The 537-nt window shown below is 54.0% G+C and overlaps 1 pseudogene; it reads right to left on the bottom strand.

Moving 5' to 3' along the window:
• Nucleotides 1-321, bottom strand: part of LOC140601872 (uncharacterized) — a 1,576-nt pseudogene extending 1,255 nt beyond the window's left edge.
• Between the last annotated feature and the right edge of the window lie 216 nt (nt 322-537).

Genomic DNA, 537 nt, shown 5'->3' on the forward strand with positions numbered 1-537 from the left:
GAGATAGACCCTTCCGCCACCTCATTACAAAGAAACAAGACACGTGTGGTGTCTTCTTAGACCCACAGGCACAGAAAAGAAAAGGAGAACTACTTATCCCCTTGTTCCACCGGGACCCACCCGGATGCCATGCCCATGCCGGAGGGTCCAGGCCCCGAGGGACGGGCGTACTCAACTTTGCTGTGAACTCAACGGATTAGTGGAGTTGTGCCTCTGAGGATTTGTCCACGGAAACTACTTCAAATGATCGATTTTGTCCGTCTCGTGTACTTTTCCTTGTGACGAGCAAGCAGGTTAAAAAAAAAGAAAAAGAAAAAAATGAAAAAAGGGGGGAATCCCTGCGTGGCGCAGCGGTTTGGCGCCTGCCCTTGGCCCAGGGCGCGATCCTGGAGACCCGGGATCGAGTCCCACGTCGGGCTCCCGGTGCATGGAGCCTGCTTCTCTCTCTGCCTATGTCTCTGCCTCTCTTTCTCTCTCTCTCTCTCTCTCTCTCTCTCTCTCTCTCTCTCTCTCTCTCTCTCCCCCCCCCCGACTATC

Source organism: Canis lupus, chromosome 12 (assembly GCF_048164855.1).
Source record: "Canis lupus baileyi chromosome 12, mCanLup2.hap1, whole genome shotgun sequence".
NCBI classification, from domain to species: domain Eukaryota; kingdom Metazoa; phylum Chordata; class Mammalia; order Carnivora; family Canidae; genus Canis; species Canis lupus.